The 16,156-nt window shown below is 36.1% G+C and overlaps 1 pseudogene; it reads right to left on the bottom strand.

Moving 5' to 3' along the window:
- The window catches only part of LOC120604403 (nucleolar protein 16-like), a 44,049-nt pseudogene extending 31,063 nt beyond the window's left edge, over positions 1-12,986 (bottom strand).
- Between the last annotated feature and the right edge of the window lie 3,170 nt (positions 12,987-16,156).

Below are 16,156 nucleotides of genomic sequence, written 5' to 3'. Positions count from 1 at the left end.
GGAAGAATGCTGCCTTCATATTCCAGGTTTCTTTATAGACCCAAGAAATGTAAGAGAGGCTTGAAGAAAATATTAACTAAGTTAAGAAGCGATCCTGAGTAGTTTAATAGTTCCATCAAAATAATGTGAAATAACAAAAGTTCACTGAAAGTACATCTGCACAATACAATGGAAAAAAAGGCCTTTACTTGTAGCAAAGCTTCTTAAAACAAAACAAAACAAAACAATAAAAACACCAATACATCGACTAGTAGTGGAGACATGCATTGTGAGTCAGGACACCAATTTCTAGTCGCAGCTTGGTCTCTTTTGCGTCAGACCTATGTGAGTCTCAGCAGGTCATTTAATATAACTTTATAAATGAAAAGAGCTAAACTAGATGGTCTTTGAAAGTAACTTATAACCTCTAATATAAGAATCATGTTCTAAGAGAGTAACACAATTAATTAAATGCAAAATAGTGTTGATTTTTGTGTCCTAACACTTCTGCTTATTTATTAGTTTTAATTTACTTAATCAGTCACATGTTTCTAAGAAGAATGTGGTATGGCTTCTAATAGAGGACACATAAAATTAAAATGTTATAACAAAAAGCAGATAATCTAAAAATATTACATTTTTTCAAGTTTGACCAACCTCAGTTTTCACTCACATGTTCAGTAATAACAAGAAAAACCAAAGAGCAGAGCAAGCTGAAAAGAGTATGCATAATAAATTTTTGAAAAAGCAAATCCTACATATGTCTATAAGCTACTACTATCTAATAATATCAGCCTCTAACCATCATCTCTCTAGTCTATGCAATAAAATAGAAATCAGGGTCTCTCTAGTCTATGTAATAAAACAGAAAACAGTCTGTGAATTAAAAAAAAAAGATAAAACAATTTATCTTCATTACAGCCCTTTTTTACCTTTTAGTGACTGTTTTATTCTCTCACTCTTCCAATTATAACATAAGCTCTGTGAAGGGCAAGTCAGGGCATTCTTTGTTTCTTTCAGCAAAAACAGCCCTCAGTGTTTATTGACTTCACTAAATTCAATGCCCAAATGATCTCCAGCTATCTATTATCACTATAAAAACCCCTGATTTCTTAGATTTGTCCACAAACCATGTTTCTGACAATATATCTCAATATTTATTTTGGGAAAAATATGGTCAAGCTGATTTAATCTTTCCTTTTCTCTATGTTTCCCTATGCCATCCCTGTTATGCAGTGTAACCTAGTACCTTTAAGTGTCCCAAAAAGTGAACATGAGTCCAATGGATGGCATTCCTATAACCTACATGTGACCCATTTACAACTACATTCAACTCCAATTCTATTACTAACCATCACTCATTCCTCTCAGTTTAACTCTACATGCTTAATATAACTCTTAAATATAGTTTATACTCTCGAGCTTCCTGCTTCTTTCCTCACAAAGTTCTCTTTACCTACTTACTTCAAGTGTCCTTAGGAACTATCGAGAAATAAACTTTCCTGTACAAACAAAGGCTTTGTCATTGCCTTCATTCCTGACCAGCTTACCCACACACCTGTACACCATCATCCCCTAACACACACACTCCTTTGTAAGCTTGCAAAGGGGCAAAACCTGGCCCTACTGGCTATTCTCAGGCACTTTCAAGTAAAGGAAAAATCCTCAATTCCTATCTGTTAATCCATCTTCTCTTTAAGTACACCAGCTTTGTGTAAGCAGAAAAGACAATGAAATGATAATATAAAGTTGTATCTTCAACCACTAATCCTACCTGATGTTAGCCTAAACCACCTCTGTGTGCCTGGCAAGGCTAAGTAGAGTACAGTTATTAGATTATGATCCACTTGAGGGAGTACAACTTTACATGGAGGGTCAAGGTGGAATCCGGGAGTAGCTTTGGTTTGAATGGCTATACTACAGGTTACTTAGATTTTGTCATGAAGATCAATATATTTAATCACTTTAATAAGCACACTCTGGTCGCTGTGCCCATGTTGCAGACAGAACATGGGGAAAAGAGGGAATGAAAATACACTGAAAACTGCTAATAAAGGTAGCCATGTATACAAGGAAATATAGGACCACAGTAAAGAGAGTGTGACTGGCTCTGGGGTTAGGGAGAGCATTTACAAAAAAAATATATTTTAACTGGGTCTTGCTGGATAAAGAGGCATCTGTCATTTAGAGAAGAAGGGAGAAAGCAGAGTGTCTACATGTATGCAAAGACGAGACTAAAAAGAGAATTATATTCAGGATGGGGGTGAGGGAATTATATCAAAAAGTATGTTTAGGATAAGGGACAGGAGATCTGAAGGTGAAGCCTTTAATGAAGGCCAGATTACAATGGGCCTTGTTCAGTGGGCTACAAAATTTAGCTTCATCCCAAAGGTAGTGACAGAGTGACAGAGTGACAGTTACATGACCAGATATCAAACTGCTGAATGGTGACTTGTAAAATCTATCCAGTCTTTCACCCACAAGGAAACCCCATCACTAACCTCAACAAAGACTTTCCTTTGGGAAAGAAAAGCTCCTTTCTTGGTGCCTTTGGCAAAGAACAGAGAATGAAATGGTTTCATCCTAGCCCACATTGATCTTACCAGGTCCCGATCCTCAAGACGGTAGAAAATGAGAAAATGCTGAAAGGGGAAAGGGAAGGAAAAGCGAAATGACATTTATTAAGTATTAGGTGCCAGTCAATGTATCAGTGCTTCGTATACATTATCATATCTAACTTCAAAATAATCTGAGGTAGGTAAAACCATTCCTATTTTAGAGAGGAGAAAATAGAGGCCAACCAAGTTCTCTCAAGAATCAGAGAGTAATGGAATACTAAGATAGAAAACTATGATTTAAACCAAGTCAAATAACTCCAAAGATACTTATGTAGAATATAGTTTCCTCAACATGCCACCTTAACTTATTCTTACAATAATCTCTGTATAGTGGACTATTAGTATCACTTTATAAATTTTAAAAATTAAAATTCTGAAAGGTGACCACACATATAAGTTGGTCAAGAAGAGTGAGGTGCAAGAGAAACACAAAGCAGATGTCCTAGGATTTATAACTGCTTAAAAGCAAGCTACCAAAATACATATACCAAAGCGACAAGGCCCTTCCTTCACCACTCTACTATCCTTAGCACTGCATTAATGACTAATGTTTCATTGGTTTCAATGCAATTTTGTTTTTAAAGTGAAGGAACAGCTACATAGCCAAAATATGTTGTGAAAAGGGTAAAGATTTTTTTGCCTACCCCCCAAAAATACATAAACTAAAAAGAAGATATGAGCAATAGAGTAATTCTTTAACAGCAAATCTTTTTTCATCAAACATTAATTTATAAGTTTTGTAACTACTGTGTCCTGAACACATTGTGATGGGTTTTTTTCAATCATAAAAAATGCTTAGAGGAATTCAAATTGGATATATACTAAGAAAATGTCTAGATTATAATACAAACATATCAAGCTTCTATTATGTAGTTTTCTACTTGCTTTAAAATTGAATTCTTGGTAACAATGACATGAAAAAAATCACACAATTAGATTTTTATATTTGATATTGAACATATAAGCGAATAGCTGCTCTTTTATAAATAGAAACCAGGCAGCAATAAAGTCAAAAGCAACTTTTTCAATTCAGGGGAAGAACTGGTGATGATGAGTCATTTTAATATTTCCAATATCATTGTCTCTAATATTGGCAATAAATTAAACCCTCAGTAACAGCAGAATTCACACCAACATTCCCAAATTGAGTTTGATAGAGATTAGAGACAGATGGCAGCATACCATGTTATCCTTGGTAAAAGTAAAAACTATCTACATGCACAATATCAGGATTTTTTTATTAACTTAAAAAATTTTCAACATTTAATAACCATTAAAATAAATTTATTTTTTCATTCTGAGTGAAATTAAAGATTTTGGAAAAATCATTTTCAAGCAGTAGAACAGAATAAATATATTTGAGAAGATTAACATGCTCACTCTCTGCCTTGCCATTCCTATGCACCCAATTTAAAATTCATAAAGAAAATGAAAAAAATATGTGTTTATATATATATATATATATATATATATATATATATATATTTGTTTTAACCTTGGAAAACTGATTATGAACATAATAAAACAACAATGATCTGTACCTGATATTTAAATATCACAACAGCAACAATATTATGAGGAACATTTAGATTACTGAGTAAAACTGAAGAGACAGGAATTCTTTGTTTTATTCAAATAACCTAAAAAGAATGAGAAAGGGCTAATGGAGAAGCAGCTATCACTATTAGAGTACGAAATTTCAAGAGTATCTCCAAAATTCTAAAAAGTTATTACCTGTACAGCTAAAAGCCAGAAGGAAGGTAGCTAGTCAATATATTGAAAATCATAAATTTTCAAATAAAGCTAAAAATATCTTGTAAGCTATTAAAACTAAGATATATGCAATCTGTACTTTAACAATACATTTACACTGTCAAAATGACAGTATATGAGACTAAAGTCCCAGATCATGATTCCCAGATTTTCTGGGAAATACTTCTGAGAAAATCTATCAAGGAAAACTTCAGAGAACCCTAGTAACAGAATAATTATCCTCATAATATTGGTTAAATAAAATAAAGTAAGTGATCTTGATGCAGTTGTAGACATTAACACCTATCAAATCAAATGAGGCACAATGTCATTTAATAGTGGTTTTCGTAATGTTATTTTCCTCCAACTCTGGGTTCTACAGCAAAAGAAAGGCTGCTTGAGTACAAAATCCCTCTATTTGCTTTCCTATTTTCTCTTCTAAGTTATTTTCTGGGATTTCAGCATACATATGAGGATTACTAATAGAGATGAACAACACTGATATCATCTAGTCCTTATCTCCAAGCATACGAATGTCTAACATTCTAAAAAGATTTGAGGGCAACTTGAGATTGAGCCTTCAAAAATTACTTTCACAGATAACTTTATCTGTAACAACTATTTTTACTAATTAAGCTTTCTTCCTCTTACATAGCCAAAACAACAAAATTATCTAGTATTTGTATAAAAACATTTCAAAAATTAGATGGGAGCAAGTGATTAATTCCTTTACTAGATTAAATGTCTGATTCTTTTAGTATCTCTTTTATTAGGTGGTATAAGAGGGATCTTTGTTGTGACGCAAGAGTTTTATATCTTGATTGTGGTGGTAACAGTATGATTCTACATGAAATAAAATGGCATAGAACTATACACACAAATTGTACCAATGTCCATTTCCTGGTTTTGATATAGCATTTTAGTTATGTAAGATATAACCAATGGGGAAAACTTGGTTAAAGGAAACACAGGACCTCTCTGTACCGCCTTTACAAATTCCTGTATATCTATAGTTTCAAAAAGAAAGTAAAAAAGGGAAGGGAACCATCTTACAGAAATCATATTCCAATCTCAGGAGTATGGGAGAAATATAAAAATAGTAAAGAGGAACATTATTCCCACAGACCTAAGAGATTAGTGTGGATAAATACTAGGAAAGCAAGTAAACCAAAGCAGGTAAATAGTAATAACCTGAATATCTGATGTTTAAAAAATAAGCTTAACTCAACTAAAAATAATGTGAATATGACAACCAAACTGCCTATCTGTATCAACATGTGTCCCTTCCTGGGGTCTGAAAATATATTCTATAGAGACCTATCAAAAGCAAGAAATTATTTTTAAGTCTCAATTTTTATTTTTAAAATCATGTATATTGCATTGGAAGTCATATTTGCATTCACTTATGTTTTTAAACATTTAATTTGCCAGTTAAATTACTTAACTACTTCTCCAAAAAGAATTTTTACTATCTAAAATTCCAAGAAGATAGCCATGTTTATTTGTGGCCTGGCGTCCTCCAACATAGCTCACAGGATCCCTGTTGGAAAATCATCATCTTTAGGTGACGTACAAATCATTCAGGCTGGCCTATTCTGAGGTAGCCACTAGAATCTTGGTGACTAGGCTATCTTTAGAGAAATTCTTAGAAGAAGGATAACTTCTTGCACTGTATGAATTCAGTTATGATTTACTAGAAAGGGGCTTATACTAGGAACCATGTAGCTCCTGTAAACAGAGCCTCCCTTGGAAACATCACTAACACACTGTCACATCTCGAAAGAAACAGTAAAGCCTTGAGGCGTTTTCACAAACACATACAAGACTAGGCCTCCTGCATAATTAGCAGCCATTTTGCTTGAAAATACTTTGTTCTCATTTTGAAAGCTTTCTGAGAATTTAGCAAAATTAAATTTAGGGAAATGGTCCAAGACTGTAAGACTTCTTAATTTGTTCCCAATCAGATTCATATCACTGAGGTCAGAAAAAGGATATTTTTATCACCTAACTGTAATTAAAAATTTCAAACTGACTTCTATGACTAGAATTTCATAAGTGTTGCAATGCGCCAGACTGCATTTACTTTAGTTTGAGTACATTCTTAAAGTTTTGAAGCCTAGAGGAGACTATGTTTCAGTTTGGTTCAAAAAACTTACATGGTACCCCTAGGAGCTAACTAGAATGTAAGTGCTGCTTAGAACCACCAGATGCCCCAAGAAGTTGTCAGGTTACTGAGTACTGTGTTAAATTAAAAGTCAAGGAAAATATATATATAAATAAATAATATTCACAAAGATTATTTGTTTAAAAGTGTTTCTGTTTTGTTTTTTTCCTCCAGTTTCTAAGTGTAAAAAGATAAGGAAACCCAAAGTACATTTAGGAATGCATTATTTGAGGGTTTTTTTTAATCACCAATGATAATTAGACTTAATGCATAGGAATGAGAAAGCACAGACTTTGCATAGTAATAAATTTACCAAAAGATCAGGCTGGAAGAATATAAGTTCTAAATCTAAAGAAGTTCATAAATAATTTTACATGTCAAGGTTACAAAAAAGCAAAAAGCCATCTGTAATATAAAAAACACTCATATGTTGTATTGTATACAATGAAAATAAGTCAAAAGATATAAAATTTTCATTATGTTTTTAAAGGATTCGTAGTTCTTCTGTTTTTCATGATTGAATATCTAAAAAATAAAATATCTGTAACATTCCTATCAAATCATACCTTGGTAAATAATACTGAGAGCATAAATTCCCATTATGATTAAAACCCAACTTTTTAAAAATTGAAACACTTATAAATAAGTAGTTAGAGAAAAATCCTGTTGAGTTCAAAATACTAGGTTTCTATGCAAGATAAATCAACTTTCTAATCTGAACCGCTCAGATCAAAATGTCAAAACAATTAAACTGCAATTGTGTCTGACATCGATATGCCATGTAAGAGTACAAACAGACAACCCTGATATCAGACATACTGTTTGCTTTTAAATGACAAATTGAGCAACGAATCAACTTTTACTAAAGAAAATATGAGACAATGTCAGATCACAGAGGTCAAGGAATTCATCAAGACTTACTTTCCACAAAACTGTATGTTTTTGTTTTTGTTTTTTTGGGGGAAGTATCTATTCCCTCACACTAATACAAAAACACACAAATATAAGAACAGATGTTTATGTACACACCAAATGTAACTATAAATCACACTGATTTGTTATATCATATGTACAGGCTAATATTTGTTTATACATATCTGTATATGTGTTTATGTGTGTATAGAGAGAAAAAAGGAGAGCTTAAATTTTTGCCTTAACAAACCTGGTTCTTCCACAGTTACCTCAACTATTTCTTTGAATGTACCATGTAAAAATTTACACAATCATATTTTTGAGCTGTAGGAAGCCCCAAATAATCTTGAGCTACCTTCTCATTTTTCAGTAAAAAAGCCAGAGAAGGCATGGGCACAAAAGCTAGCTGGTTCAGAACTGGGACTAGAACTTGTCACATATTAGAGATGGACTCCTAACAACTGATAAATACTGTCACAAGAAACAATATTTAGGCTCCCATTGTTATATCGTTTTATATTTACTTACTTCTTAAGAAAAGTGTCTTGCTTTCAAAAATCCATTAATGCTGTACTAGAATTTTCTATCCAGGCATACCTGAATTTCATATACTTTTCAACTCTAATAATATACTTTCGGGATTAGTCAGCATCTTAAAACCTTTACATCTGTAATCACAATAGAGGACTTAAGTGCAAATCATTGATTTATGAATTTTCATTTTTGACTGGCTAAAATTCTTTTCATATGTATTTGCTCTATGTATCTAAAGAAAATGTCACATTATAGTTAAGGATACAGATGCTGAAACAGGACTGCCTGGCTCCACTACTTACTACTATGTAACCTTGGGCAAGTAACTTACCCACCTTATGCCTGTTTTATTGGTAGAAATAATAGAACCTACCTGATAGGGTTTTGAGGAAGATTAAATGAGTTAGCACATACAAACCAAAACAACACTGGCTCTTAGAAAATGCTCAAGAAAAATTAGCTATTATCACTAATTTTTAGTCTGTTATTTAATAGATTAACATATTTGAGCAAAAGGAATCTCATAGATCATACAGAATAGGGTTTGGCAAGCATTTTGTAAAGGGCCAGACAGTAGTAAATATTTCAGGCTTCTCTTGCCATACCATCTGTGTCTCAAACTACTCAACTCTACAGTCTACAGCAAATGCAGACACAGACAAACTGATGTACTTGTGTTCCAATAAAGCATTAACACACAAAAAAGTAGCGTACTGGATTTGGCCTGAGGCCTGTAGCTTGAAAGCCCACCGATGTAGGTAGAGTAACCACCACATTCTACAGAGAAAGTAAAGAACAGAGAGATCAAGTAAGCAATAAAAAGTTACCCAAAAAGCCCCACAGGTACAGAATTAGAACCAAGAACTCTACAAGACACTTTAATGTTCTTTCTACCTCTCTTGTACATGAGTTTCTTGATTAAGTCTTCCTATCCTGATTTACAAATAGAAACAATCTCTCTCTTCTCTATTCTCCCATAACACACAAGATCTGGAGAAAAATTATAGATTTTGAAGGGGATGAGTACACTGGAGCTCATTATTCTATTCTTTCTACTTGTGTCTGATAATTTCCATAATAATTTTTAAAAACTCTCAAAGCACTCAGAACTCTTCATAAGGCATTCATCAATTCTCTCTAAATATTTGGGTACATTCTTTTCTTTTTTCTCTACTAGAAATGGTCATTTGAGGGCAAGGATCATGTCGCTTCCATCTTGGCAGCACCACCCCTGACAAGATCTCATCCAGAAACTTGTTTAATAATTAAGATTCAATAAATAAATGGTCCTTACATGACTAATAGTCATCTCAAACAAGGTACTATTGCCAACTCCAACAATTCTCCCCATCTTGTCAAAGTGTTCAATATCCATGAGCAATATTGTCAAAATATTATCTTTGCCCTATACCCAATTTATTGTCAATCCAGTCTTCATTACATCATTTTCAAAAATGCAACCTGAAATCTATTCCCAGTTAACATCTCTTTAAAGAGTTATGAGACCTCTGGTATTGTCTCTCCATAAGATTTACCATCAGCAACAATACTGTTCTCTATTGATCACTTGGTCTTTGAAGTACCTCTTTGATATAATAGTAATATTCTTCGAACTGTACTGTAGTTATACAACAGCACTAGAGTTAAGAGTCAATGTTTTACCCTCCTCATCACGACCTTTCCCTATGATCTTGCTTGACTTCCTCCTTTGCCTCTAGCTAACTTGTGTTTTATAATCTCAACTTTCTTTCCAAGCCTTCTGTCAAACAGAACTCAAGGGATAAATTCCTCCTCTTCTTTCCTTAATTAAATGCTAAATTCTTTGCTTCCAGAAATTCTCAGAATCTCAAAGTAATCTCTCATCAAATATATCCTTGACCAAATTGGAAAAGATAACATTTCCTACAAATTTATCCTGGACTACAACTCTCTGCCACTCACCATGATGATAAGAGAAATGGTCCAAAGAGAACATCCACACCTTCCACCTGCACCTGTGTTCACACAGTCTTCCTTTTCACTTATTACTATTTACTATCAATAAATAGCCCATAATTCTAAACAAAAGATAGTCTCTCCTGTTGCATCCTCCCTCACATACTTAAGAGGGCTGCTCCCCTCTCTCCTGCATCAATTTTGCATCTTTACTGGCTTTTTTTCTCCTAAACATAACATACTATTATTTTGCATCTTTAAAACTCTTTATATCAAATCGCCCTCCGACTAATGCTCCATTTCCCTACCTCCTTTTTCAATAAAATTCTTTGAGGGATATATATATATATACGTGTATATGTATGTATATGCGCGTGTATGTGTGTGTGTGTCTGTGTATATATGTGTATGTAAATCATACACTTCAATTTCTCTTCTACTCTGTCAAATATTCCAAACAAGCTTTCACTCACCACTCCATAGAAACTGCTATCATGAGAGTCATTAATTGAGAACTGATTTAGTAAATCAATTAAAACAGTTGACCAGTTCCTTACTTCTTCAACACTTCTTTTATTTGGCTTCTAGGATTCCACACTCTCCTGCTCTTCTCATCTAGCATACAGCTCTTTTTCAGAATCCTTTGCTGGTTGCTCTCTATCTCGTAATGTTGGAGTGCCTCAAGGCTCAGTCCTTGGTCTTCTACAGTTTTCTAATCTCGCACATTTGTAATGAACTTATCAAACTCTGCTTTTAAAACAAATTATATGCTGAAGAGTTCTAAATGTACGTTAGCCCGGCCTTCACACTGCATGACTGACATCCCTTCTTGGATATTTAAAATTCATCTAGCCCTTAATATGTGCAAATCCAAATTCTTAATCTTCACTACCACATTCTGCTATCTTCCCCATCTCAGTAAATGGAAATTCTATCTTTTCAGTTGCTTAGACAGTTAAGTTCCCCTCAATTTGTTTTGCTCTCACACTCCATAGCCAACATCAGCAAATCCTGTGGATTGTATCATCAACATATATCCAGAATGTGAACTTTTCACCAGCTCCACTGTTAGTATTCTCATCTAAGCCACCCTCATGTCACGTGGATTATTATAATAGCCTAACTGGCACCCCGGCTTCTGTCCCTGCCTTCCTGCAATCTGTATTCAACACAAAAACCAGGCTAATGGTGTTAAACAGTTTTGATTAAAAACAAGCAAACAAAAAACGCTTCAAAGGCTTCTCATATCACTTCAAGTAAAACTTGAGTCACCATAATAGCTTGCTAAACCATTAGAACTAACTAGCCTCTATTTCATTTAAGACCATATATCCTACTTTCCTCCTTCCTCAACTTTACTGCACCTACACTGGTTTTTTTGCTGATCCTTGAACACAACACTATGCAGAGCTTCTGCATTTTTCTATTCTCTGCACCTGGAAAGCTCTTGCCCCAATCTCACTCCCTCTCCTTCAAGTCTACTGAAATGTCACCTTCTCTGGAGTCTTTCCTTACAATCAACGTCAAGAACAATGCTTATAAGCACTTAATAAATCTTTGACTAAATGAATACTGAGCTCTCAACTTGAACCTGTAATATTTTATGTATGCAATTAAGAAACTGTATCATTTCACTCTTGTTGGTCCTATAATTAAAGTCTACAATACTGTTTGTATGGTACCAAGAATACCATACATTAGATCGCCTTTGTGGAAAGGAGTTACTTTTATGTTTCCCAGAAGTTTTGAGATCAGGGATTACTGCCAATTGTAAAGAAAAATCTCTGAATAGTTTGAAGTGAAAGTACTGTTGAAAGATTTTTTTATTGAAACTTAGGGGGAAAACTTGGGAAAATCTTACTCAAACATCAAAGCACAGTACAAAAACCAACCCTTTCCTTAATTCTTTTGGCAGCCATTCAACCACAGCAATTTGTACCACTATCCCAGTACTCACTATGGTTCCTTCTCCTGGATATGGAGTCTCCGGAAGACAGGAACTGAATCTCTCTTCTCTTTTAACCTGTCACCAGCTATCCGTGACTGATATTCAATGAACTGTTACTGGATTGAACTGAATGGAGTAAATACTACAGGAACCTATGACTGCTTGTTTCTCAAGATGTAATCCATCAACAGAAAACAGCACCATTATCTATGTTTCCAAAGTCGGTTTTAAACGAACGCATGTCCTCCGTTCCGCATGGCTTATTTAGGCAATAGGAAAATTAAACAACTTAATCACATGTACAGGTCCAGGATCCTTCACTCTGCTACTCAGGATATACAATCCTAGTAAGCAAAGACTAACACCTAAGAACTAAAGAAAAGTAAAGGATATTGTAGGTGTACTTGTTATTCGAACAGTGAGGAACAAAAGAATACAAGACACCAAAAAATGAGCTACCCAACAAAGAAAAAAAAGGGAAAAAAGTAAATAATGTGGAAAAAGAAGAGGGTGGGGACTAGAGCGATGGAAGGATGAGACCGTAGAGCAAATGTGGTAGTAAAATAGACACTAGGACAGAAACCAGCGCAGGCACTCGTAACCGGCTGCTGTCCCAACAGCCTGTCATAAACTTCCTCCGGCACCTCCTCTGGACCAGCAATGCACACGCGAGGGCGTCGCACAGGTCCACAGCGCCGCTCATCTTTACCTGCGTCCCGCTAGGGTGCCTCCTCGGGCAGCCCAGTCGGCATGTGTGCATGAGTGGACATGTGAGAAACGGGCACTCGGGAGCTGCTGGGCTCCGCTCTTAAAACGACCGGCTTGCGGAGGTGGCCGAGGGCCTTTAGGCGGCGATGGGGACTCCGTTAGGCAGCGTACGCACGGAGACGGCCGGAGCCCGGCGCCCCGCGCGCTTCCCCTGGGGGTCGCCCCCGCCCCGCCGCCGCCCAAGCGCCCCTCCGCCGCGGTACTCGGCGCCCAAGGACCTACGCAGGGGTGCGGCCAGCGCCACAGCCGCTCCGGTTGGGGCAGGAGCGAGGCCGGACAGCTCGGTCGCGACCGCGCTGCCTCCGAGCGCCGAGCTGGTTTTGGCAAAACTTTGAAAACAGAAGGACTCCAGTTACCTGAGCGGCGCGGGCGCGGGCTCATCTGCGGTACGGCTGCTGGGCGCGGGCCGGGTTTTCAGCAGCCGTAAAGCGGGAGGAGCGCGCGCGAGACGCGGCGCGAGCCCTCGCCCCCGAGCGGCGGCCCCGGCGCCTCCACCGGGAGCGTCAGCCGCCTGGCAGGGAGCGGGCTGGGCTGAGTCATAATGAAAGACACGTTTGCCGAGCTAAGTGGGAAGAGGGGCCTCGAGGAATAGTGTTAAATGGCAAAATCCCAAAAATGGGGGGGTGGAGGGAGTTAAGTGGGCAAAACTGGAAAACTTAGCCCATGGTGGGAGAGATATGAACCTCTTTTATAATTTGCATATATTTTACAAATATTCTTTGTATCTTTTAAAACTTTTTAAATATGTTTTTAAGCGCATTGCCTCTGGAGCCAGATGGCTGGGTATAATGCGCTGCGTCATCACTTCTAGCTCTAGGACCTTAGGCAAGTGACTTGAATTCTGTGTCAACTCATCTGTTGAACAGAAGGCTAAAGGTACCTCCCTCAAGAGAGAATGCGGGGAGGGTACTGCCTATCGCGTCTGTAGTTTGCACTCAGTAAACATTATTATGATTTAAAAATAAAGAGGTAAGTGAAGAGCCTAGATAAACCGCTTTAAAAGCAAGGAGACCGAAGGGGAAGGGGGAAATTTATTTTCAAGTGGGATAAATTCGACAAATGTCTCAATAGAAGAAAAGAAATTGGAGCCTCCAAGGAACAAATGAAGCCAAGAGATGTAGCTGAGGTGAAAGAAGAAAGAAACGGGAAAATAAAATTCATTAGCCAAAAAGCTGAGGCATCTTAGCGGGAGGGAGGTATATGCTTACCCTCTTTAGAAAATCATGACAAACTCCCTCTGCTGAGGGAGAGTTTGAAAAATAAAGTCTTTAAACAGATAAACAACTTTAAAAATGAGCCCCAAATGAGGAGCCTTCGCTGCAGTGAATGAGATTTGGCAGTTCTGCAAAATGAGGAAATTCTTCCCTGTGCTGCATCTTCAGGGGGTGAGTCATCAGACCCATAGCAAAAATTAGTGGGTTGGATTCCTGAAAGGCACGCCAGATGGATGCAATCTGCTTAGTTTTAATAACTGTATGATGTTCCCTCTGTAGTGTCAATTTAGAAGAAAAATCTGAATAAAGATTTGAGAAGTGAACTTGAAAATAAAAGGCAAGCTAGTTACTTAATACATGACTATCCACTCACAATGAGCATACAGTTAAAGATTCCCAAACAAGTAACAATTTCTCCTTCCATTCTTCCTCCCCTTTGTTTCACTCTATTTCTTTTTATTTACTTTTGTTATTTTTATACAATGGAACTGTCTAAGGGAAAGGTGGTTTTAAGAACGGAAGAAATTTTAGCTAGGCTTTTCTTAGTAGGGTCAAACTTTTTGAAAGAAAAGTTTTTCACTTGAAGTTTTAATGAGAACAAAGGTAAATTGGCAGATGTGAAATCAGAAGTTGTTCTAGACAAACAAAGCAATAGTGAGACCGGTGTGGAAAAGAGTATAATAAAAATCAGAAACAGTTCTATTTCCTAATTACTGTAAGCACCAAAGACTAGAGCAAAGTTTTCTCTAGCAGATAAACAAAAATGAATGCCTTGCTCTACCACCCAACCTTTCAAATGGAAATGAAAGGGGGGGAAAAAAAAGGAAAAATCCTCTATCAGGATCTTGAAATGATTTGTGTTTTCCTAGGAGTTCTCCTGCAAGGTAAAAGGCTTGAAGGTGCCCCCTTCAGTGTAGGAACTGCAAGCGAAATATTTGAGGGGATTAATCTTTACAGAACTGGGAAAAACCCTAAGTAAGATGAGAATCCCACTCTTTGTTTCAGTTTTGCAAAGCCTTGGAGTTGAGGCAAACATTGTCATTAAATCTTTATTAATATGAAACAAAGAGGTAAAGCCTTAAATGGTGTGAAGCCCTTAATCTAAAAGGAGCAAGAAAACAAAACCAAAACCCAGAAAATAGAGAAAGATTAGGAAACTCTTCTAGGGGAAACTGAATTTTTGGCTGTAATAGGAATGCCTGTGACTTGCTTTAGACGAATAGGCAATACAAACTAAAGCTGGGAACCATGATCTGGTAAGATCAGATTTAAAAACAAAAACAAAAAAACAAAACAACTTGCCCGAGATATTTTGGTCTGAGAAGATAACTCTGTTTTCTGTTCATTTTCCATGGAGACAAAAACTCACCACCTGGCTTTATATGAGCGTTAACCTCTATCACGTGAGTCCACTTACATGCATTTTTTTAGTTGGACTCAGCATTCTGTCAACGATGGGCTTTTGAGCACTTTGTGAACATATCCAAAGGTGGATTTTGACTAATAAGCATTTGCTTTTACAGCTTTTAAATCCATCATTAATTAATGTTAATAATGTAAAGCAGAGAGAGATCTACTTTGCAAGTTGTTTTATGAATAGATTATAACAGTTATAATTAAATTATATTAATTTGATGACATTATAAGTCCCTTTTACATAACTGAATTTATCTTTAGTGTGCTAATATGATTTTTATGTAAGATTTTATATAAGATGATTTTGGGAATGATTGATTATTTGGATTGCAAAAGGCTATATTCTTTCTAATTTAAAATTTCAGCATAGTGACGATTTCATGCCATTCTTCAAACACTGTTATGACAGTACCTGTTGCTAAATCTACTACTTAACAAAAGCAATAGTGAACTAGCCAGGCAGCCTCAGCAAATTCATAGTTTTGGAAACTAATTTCAGGAATACTTCTAAAGACTGTATCAAAACTGAAGTGAGGTTCTCAAGCCACATTTGAGCTTTAGCTGAAAGCATTGTGTTCCCAATACTGCCAACTAGTCCAGCTCAATAAAGGGAGACAAACTTAAACATTCGAATCCTTGTTCTTCTCTGTCAACACATATATGCACTTATGGAACATGTTGTGCATATTTTAGAAGAATATTCTACTTGAAATTATTCAAATCTAAAATTTTCTGATCTTTTTAGACATTTGAAGTAGGTTGAAGAATGGTCACTTTATGGTTTTGGTTTTTGGACATGTCACATCTAGAAATTGTCAGGTAATTAAAATAAAATTTTCATTGAAAAATTAAACAACTGTAGGAATAGGTACTCTCATATATTTCTGATGAGAGTGGAAATCATTACAACCCCAAT

This window comes from Pteropus medius, unplaced genomic scaffold, assembly GCF_902729225.1.
Source record: "Pteropus medius unplaced genomic scaffold, Ma_sr-lr_union100, whole genome shotgun sequence".
NCBI classification, from domain to species: Eukaryota; Metazoa; Chordata; class Mammalia; order Chiroptera; family Pteropodidae; genus Pteropus; species Pteropus medius.
The sequence above is the reverse complement of the archived record's forward strand: the minus strand, read 5'-3'. Positions and strand labels throughout refer to the sequence as shown.